We start from the raw sequence: 8,166 nt of genomic DNA, 5'->3' as shown, positions 1-8,166 counted from the left end.
GTTCTTAAGGCACTAAGAATTTGGAAAAAAATTAATGATTAGGAGAATAAACTCTAGATATATTATGGAGTGTCTTGAAATTTCATAAAATATCTAGTATCTCAATTCAAAAATCTATAGGTACGGTTTTCTTCTATAGGAGATCTAAGAGAAGATGTTATTGGAGAGAATTTACAAAATTGAAAATTTCTATAGCTCTTCTAAAAATACTTTCTATTGGCAAGTATTTTGATAAGACAAATTTAACGAGGACAAGATCATTCAATTCATAGTTTATTAAGCATTCATAAGTCTAGAAATTATTAAAGTTTTGGGGGGATAAACTATCATCATTTAATGGTCTTTCTTAATTTCTTTAAAAAATATTGTCCAGAATGCCTCTTTTAGAAATCTTTAGACTAGATATGGTTCTACACATTTATGGGGAAATTAAGCACACATTTTTTTGAAGAGAATTATCATGCTTGAGATAGTTCAAATTTCTCATTATTAATTCCTAATATAAGTCATCGACCAATATTGATGCCCCCATCTCCTAACGATGATACATGTTGTTGTCAACTACCACTTAACATTGATACAAATCATACCCAACATCAATGCACAACAATAACTATTGCTAAGTTTTATTGATGATCAATGTTTAAACTCATAGTCACTCAATGACGACATAAATTATTTCTCCACTATGGATGCCTAGCATCAACACACGTATAAATATCATTGACTTCACCTAAAATTTGTTTATTATCAACATTTGGTACCATCTATCCCTATTATTTGGTATCTCTTATTGTTATGAGGACTAAGTTAGACTACCTAATATTATATAATGTCTAATAATTTTATCAATTAATTCTTGATGCAAACTAATGGTTGATAATTAATGTCTATTAGCCATCAATGTGAAATTCCTATCTTATAGTCATGCATGTGTCCTCTCATAAGACAAATGATCGAGTACTAATATACATTACTCTTTATCTAAAATTCACAACCACTCATCATTTCATATCTGTGAATGTCTAATATCTATTAGTAGTTAACATCTAACACTTACCATTTTAATAAATAGTCTCCCCTCCTAGAAGGAGAATGACCAAATAGATAAATTATTGTCCATAATGTTGAATAATCCTAATCAATTATAGTTCAACACATGCTAATGTATAAAATTTTTTAGATATCAATATTTAATGTCGATCTTAATTGTTGCCAATCTCTCTTTTCATAAAGAGAATGATTATGTAGATCATTAATGTCACCAAAAATCTAGCATTTTCTTTTGATCATTATTTGATGCTTATCAATATTCAAACCAAAATGTGGCAATGGCATTCAATGTTCATCTTCCCATTCACTGGTCTTCCCTCCTACAAGAAAAATGATCAACAATCTCCTAACATTTAACATTTCTAATCTACAAGCCTTCTAATATTCAATGTTAATCATCTATTGATATTTGACACTTTCGTCTTTGGTTTTTAGTTTACCATCCTTTAATGAGAACAATCAAGAGAAGACCATAGATTGTCACTACTTGATATTCTCAATCAAGTGTCATATGATGCCTGCCACTATATTACATTCATGAACTGCCAAATTGACACACTCTCCATTCTTGTCCTTCCTATATCATCCTATAATATCACTAATTATAGTTTGAGGTATGCATTCATAAACGACCTTCATTTGGCATTTGCTGAAGTCCAACATTTGATGTCATTGAACTATCATCAAACAATTATTTGATATTTTATCCAATAAGGAGAATGACTAAAATGACCACCTCCCATCACAAGATGACAGTTCATGAACCTCAATTACTCATATTTTCATCAAAAAAAGATAACTTTCATAATTATTGTCTAATAGATTATTTTAATGACTTCTTAAGTTATGCAATATAGTATTTTATAATATATGTCTCACGGTAATGTAATTATCAAAACTATGCTAGATCTTGTGATTCTTTTCTTTTTAATTTTTTCCATATAAAAAAAGCCAATGCAACTTCTGATTGTTCTCGGCATATGTTTGTGTAGGGACGATTTTCATTCAATATTAAGATGATGAACTCTCTGTCTAACATTATTAATATATCATCAAAAATGTATAAAAATAAACTTAAAACATATTCAAATCTATGACTTTAAATTTAGAATTATCTAAAGTATTTCAAAAGTCTCTATTCTAATTAGTTTTTTTTATTATGAATAGTAAAAGCGCAGTTTACTATATTTTACAGTTAATAGAGACGAACCGGATGGTTTTCTGTGTTTGATCTCTGAAAGTAATAATTTCTGTCTTTCAAACCGTATTTGCACCAACAATTTATATTTCTTAACATTACTCTTTGGAAAAAAAAAATTAGTAGAACGGCATAAAGGTTAGAAAATTATTTGAAAAAATCAATAATTAAAAATAAAAAAAATAGTTATAAATAAAAAGAGCGTATATTTAATCTGATATTGATTTTATACAAATAGTTCATAAATATTTAACTTAAAATACCATAAAGGCATAGATTGGATTCAGATGCATGACCTTTATAATTAAAAAAGGAAGTATATTGTTTTGAGCAGGAGCTTTTGTAGAAAAGCACCTGTCTAAAGCAGAGTACCTTGATCTTTGTTTGACTGCTTTATATCTACGAATGCATAGAGATTGATACAAAGAGATTTCCACACATAGAGATATCTGCGAATGCATAGAGATTCCCACACATTGAAGTACTAATTCCTTGTTTACAGGATTCAAGATATTTACCCCCTGCCCTATACATTGGAGTCATCAAAGTGATAGATATTTTTACAAGATCAAGGGAATTGAGATTAAGATTTTTTTTTGGGAAATTATATAAAGGGTTTTAATTTTTTTTTTATTTATAAAAAACTAATTATATTATTTTCTTAAACAATTAAGTATATATATTTATACATCATAATAAAGTTATTAGAAATTTAACAACAACAAAAAATTTAATTGATGTTTTTGTTTAAAATTTGTAAAAGAGTATTAATGCAAAGTCTCCCTTAAAGAGACTGAGAACTATTTTGAAATTTTTCTGAGTTTGGGTTAAATTTTAAAATATTTTCCGACTATTTATAAATGATAATTTTATTCTCAGATTATAATGTTGCTTCAATTTAAATTATTGACTTTATAAAATTGATCTAAAAAGATCTTTTTGAGACTAATTTAGAATCCATTTTATAAAATTGAGGACTAAATTGGGATAAATTTAATATCACAATTAGAACATGAGGGGCTTTTTTGGATCAATTTTACATTATTGAAATATTAAATAAGGGTAACATAATACTCTGTGGTTAAATTTGTTATATATGGATAATTTGGAGACTATTTTAAAATTTTTCTTTTTTGTGTTATTTTTTTATCAAGGAACTTGGGTCTACAGTCTTCCCTATATATTTAGCTAAATTATTTTCATATATTGTAAGAGCTATGATAGAATTGGTAGTAAAACCATCATATTCAAAGCATATCTTAATTACAAATGTGTTAATAATTATATTTAAATCACATATCAGTTCCTACAATTTTTTTAATGCATCTGAAATCCTCCAATTCGCCTCTTTTTCGCACTTTCAACTTGTTTAGAAACATTTAGTTCAATTATGACAAACTCACACACACATCACATACACAATACTCAAATTCAAAACCTTTTAATTGATAGTGAAAGCTTCCAAACCAACAAATTAGAATGAGCAACGTCACTTTCAACTATTTATTTCGTCTTCAATACTACTTATATCCCAAAATAATTATCATTGTTATTGCCATTTTCGTCACACTTTGTGACAACCTTCTTAATTAAGGAGAAAATTTCGCATCAAAATTTATGCAGCGTTATTCCTTGTAATTCGTATTACATTATTCTCTGTCCTTTTTAAGCAGCAATATGTATAACTGAAAATGCTATTGAATATAGAACAACAGAAAAAAAAAATAACATTTTCTTATCGGATTTGTCATTGCACATTAATTCCATCATGTGATTGATATAAGTTATGGTAAGTTTCATTCCACCGTGTGGCAGATAGAAGTTTTGGTAAGTTTGGCGCTATGAATGGGCATTGCAGTTCTGGCCGGGGGACATATGTGAAGAATAATAAAGGCTTAGTTATTGCTACAATGTTTGGTGACCAACAAACAACGAGTGAATAAATATGGCGGGTCCCATTCACAACAACCATGGGACCCAACACTTTTGAAACATACGTGTTTGATATTTACAGTGATAAAAAAAAAATATCTGTTTACTTAAAATATTTTATTTATTTTCTTAAAAGTAAACCTTACACTAACATTTCTATAAAAAATACTGAACATGTTTTCTAATGCACTTTTTAAAGGGAGTTTTTTTAGATGTTAAAACTTTTTCATGAGAAAAATATGAAATATAGAGAATATATTATCGTTAATTATAAATAATTATTCAATGAAACTAAAAAAATTAATTAATCATTGCAATATAAAGTGATAAAATTATTATTCTTTCAAAAAGATCTTGAAAATGGCAAAGGCTAATACATACAATATAAATGATGACGCATTTGTTAATTTTTTATTTTAGTAAAAAAATTTACATTAAGAGAAATTTTACTGACAATAAGTTAAAATTAAAATTTTAGAGATTTTAGACATCTAAAAAGTAAAAGCTAGTCTGAATTAGCTACTATTATTAAATACTAGTATAAAATGATATTTTTTTAAAAGTAGGGACCGCCCGAATGCGAAACCCCCTATCATAAATTATGATGTGCACTCTACCACTTGGGTAGGTGGTAGCGTCCCTTCAAATTGCAATGAAGGTCGTGCATTCTTGATCAGTCATTAGACCCGTCAAGGTAAGTACTACAAAATGAAATATATCATTAGGATTTGGATTATTAAGGTTGTTGTCTATCAACAATTTAAAATGACCAAGTTTTATACCAAAGAATGAATAATTTTTTTATAGAATACCTAAAAAATTCGTTTAAGATATTACTATATGGCCACGACCTTCTAAATCTTATTAGTATAAGATGTCTAATTGAATTTAACTTTGAGGCAATTTGGTGGGAATCATTAGGCTTATATCATATTTAATTACCCTGTATTTCAACTTTTTGAATCTTTGATTTGAAGTACACAAAAAAAACACAAAATAATTTTTTGAGGGATTTTAAATTTCTAGAAATTCCTTTTTTTTATTACAGTTGAAAATCATTTGATTAAGAGATTTCTTGATCCCACGCTATAGACATTCATGATTTCAATTTGGAACTGTTTGTTATCGTTGTCATCACTCACCACCGTCGCCACTGATGTCATTATAAGAAAAGTTGTTTCTTATGGATATCTTTGTCGGAGTTCTAGCAACTTTTAAGGTGAAAATTCTACCTTACATAATTGGATATTTTCAACTAGTCATTTGTCGGAATCGTGCTATAACCAACAACCCAACATGTGCCTCCTCTCTCAAATAGTAGTTTCACTTCTTCCCAATGTTTTTTCTAGTAATTAACGAGATTTTCTTCGACATCATACTGTTCTATTCCATCACTTCTCACTACTAAGCCTTCTTTTGTTGATCTATTTTATAAACAGTTTTCTTATCTTGATTAATGAGATCTTTAATTTATCTTCTCTTTTTTAGTAAATCTTTCAGTAAATTCATTACTTGAGATATTTTTGAATTCTTTTTGAGTGAGATTTTAATAAATTATGACATAGATATTTGCATGAATTATTGATTTATTTTGTAAGAAATGGCATTAATTTTCCATGTAAAATCTATATGTTTGGTTTTAGATTCGGTTTTTAGGGCAACTCTTCTATAAAACTCCTAAAATAAAGTATACGAAGAGACATATATCTTTCTAAAAAAAAAATTATTAAATTTAAAATGTAGATGTCATACATAATATATTCTCAAAATAAATTTGCTTAGAACTTCAGCCACATGAAGGAAGGAAGAGTTCTAATTTACTTCAGAGCATTATTGGCTTAAAACATGAACTTTTGAAAAGTTTATCTGAGACAGTCTTGAGGCTTCAGAATGAATTAAGGGAATAATTAGATATATTACTCGAAGATATTCTAATTTCTATTTCGTTAACTTTTAAAGGCCATGAATGCATCTGATAGATTATTGAATCGACTCGAGACCCTCAATAATTGAGCTAATGTAAAAATGTATTATTTAGATGGCATAAATTCTTCTATATTTTGGATATAATAAACTTCTTTTCTTTTCTTTTTTTTCTTTTTTTTTTTTTTTGGAATTTTTGGGGCATAGCGTTAATCATTGAAAAAGTAAAAAATTACAAGTGTAAAAAAGGTGTAAAGAACAAATTCAGGACCTCAACAACATAAAGAGAGTCCAAGGAATCAAAAAAGGCATCAGCCAAAAATGACAAAAAATTAAAAGGACTCAGGAAGCTCATGTTAATACACGATTCCGACCAAAGCAAAAAGAGGCACAAGAGCCAAGCCCCTGGTTGCCAAGAAGATCATCCTAAGGGCAACTGGAAAGTCCAGTGTTCATCATCATCCTTCCAAAAAAATCACCCAGGCAGCAAGCAACAATGGTGTTTATCCTACCAGTTAGCAGTTTTCCGAAAAATGGCCTTCTTAGTTTTAGCAAATAGAGTTGCTTGACAATCCCAAATTTTTCCAAAAATTCTGTCGTTCGTAGCCCGCCAAATATGATATATGACAGCACAAGTGACCAACTTGAAGTAGTAAATCTGGGGTTAGGCAAGTTCTGAGACATGACACTGTCAAAATTCTGATTTTAATTTTGTCTCAGAAGAAGATTGTCTAGCCACAAAAGAAAAAAACTTAATGACATCGAATGTAAAGTTACATTCAAAGAAAAGATGGGAGTTAGTTTCCTGTTCAGCAAAACAGAAACAACAAGTGGCATCAATGTGGATCCCTCTTGTTTTTAAAACATCAGCTGTCTTTAACCTTGTTTAAAAGCGAGCCAGGCGTAGGCAAAAAAATGGAGGGCATATTTTTTATGCTAGACCCAATTGTGCCATGGAACACTATCTAATAAAGAGCAAAAATGCTCATTAAAGATTTTAAAAGTAGGATTCTGGGTTCCACGCCAATAATGATTACCTGGGTCATCAGTAAAAGAAGCAGCTTGCACCTTAGAGATAATAGAGGCCTAAAAAATTGGGGGCAGAGACAAGTTAACCCCATTCAAAATAAAAGAAACCTTCTAGCTGTTATACATGGTTAAGTGTTTAATTTCATTAGGGTTGTTTAGCATCTCAGCAATTGAGGACCCATTACACCAAGGGTCCCATAATAGGGAAAGATTATTATCATAATGGATAGTAAGGATAATACTATGCCGAACAATACCAGCCACCTTTTAGAGTTATTTCCAGTAATACGAGCTTTTAGATATATTAGGATTCCACAGAGTGAAATATTTAGAATGCCACCAGCAAAAGAGGAGGTTATCAGTGTTGAGATATCTCCAAATGAGTGAACAAGATAACCCAAGATACAGGGATTCAATTAAGGGAATACCAAGTCCTTCGTTTATTTTTTGTTTGTGGGTATCTTTCCAGGATATGATGTGGAGCTTCTTAAGATTTACATTGCCAAAATATAAGAATCTAGAGCATAGGCGGTTAAGATTTTGGTAAATGGACAGTAGGCAAGGGTATTACAAAACATAAATTTGAGCAATTGAATTCTACCTGCAAAAGAGAGTACCTTAGCTCTCCAACCATCTAGGATGGAAGCAATTTTTTGGGTCAGAGGCTGAAAATCAACACCTTTAATTTCTTGTAAAGGATAGGCAACCCGAGGTATTTAATAGGGGAGTTGGAGCTGGTGAGGTTGGGAATATTGCTAATTTGAGGGGTATAATCTTTGGACATTAGAATTATGCTTTTATGGGGATTGACATGGAGTCCCGTGGCTTTAGCAAACTTATGTAGAATAGAGTTGAGTGTTCTAGCGTTGGAGGCTATAGCTTTTACAAATACTAGCAATCATTAAGTGAGTAATAGAGGAGTTGTCAGCAACTATACCCGTAAAAGAAGAGTTGGAGGCAGCCAAATCAAAGAGAGAAGAGAGGCCATCCACGACAATACTAAATAGGTAGGGGGAGAGAGGATATCCTTG

General features: G+C 30.0%; 1 pseudogene; it reads right to left on the bottom strand.

Annotated features, from left to right (window-relative positions):
• Nucleotides 1-4,745: 4,745 nt before the first annotated feature.
• LOC114580130 lies at nucleotides 4,746-4,885 on the bottom strand (annotated as a pseudogene).
• Between the last annotated feature and the right edge of the window lie 3,281 nt (nucleotides 4,886-8,166).

Source organism: Dendrobium catenatum, unplaced genomic scaffold (assembly GCF_001605985.2).
Source record: "Dendrobium catenatum unplaced genomic scaffold, ASM160598v2 fragScaff_scaffold_800, whole genome shotgun sequence".
Lineage (NCBI taxonomy): Eukaryota > Viridiplantae > Streptophyta > Magnoliopsida > Asparagales > Orchidaceae > Dendrobium > Dendrobium catenatum.
This window is presented reverse-complemented; position numbering and strand designations above follow the sequence as displayed.